The sequence below is a fragment of the Penaeus monodon genome, chromosome 30 (assembly GCF_015228065.2).
Source record: "Penaeus monodon isolate SGIC_2016 chromosome 30, NSTDA_Pmon_1, whole genome shotgun sequence".
NCBI classification, from domain to species: Eukaryota; Metazoa; Arthropoda; class Malacostraca; order Decapoda; family Penaeidae; genus Penaeus; species Penaeus monodon.
In genome coordinates, this window is record NC_051415.1 from 11574916 (window position 1) to 11575272 (window position 357).

A 357-nucleotide genomic window follows, 5' to 3' on the forward strand; every position below is an offset into this window, starting at 1 on the left:
CAGAAGTTACGCGACAGAAGGATATTCGCAACGGCACGTGGAAATCTTGCTGGAATTTAAACCCTAATTACCACCGCGATACCTGTTCGGATTACATCTAAAAAAAATTCCTGTTGGTGTAAAGGACATTTACATCGCTGGCAATTATTTCTTGCGGACATATTAGCGGTTTGGGTAGAAATAGTATCAATAGATTCGGGGCAGGAATGGACGAAATGAAGCGTAATACTGAATTCGAACCAGTGATGAATACGTCAGCTGATCAGTGACTACAATAAGAGCGGATGAGTGTATGCAATTCGTTATTTCATTAACAGATGATCGGATTCTGTAAATTAACAAATCGGTAATCAAAAT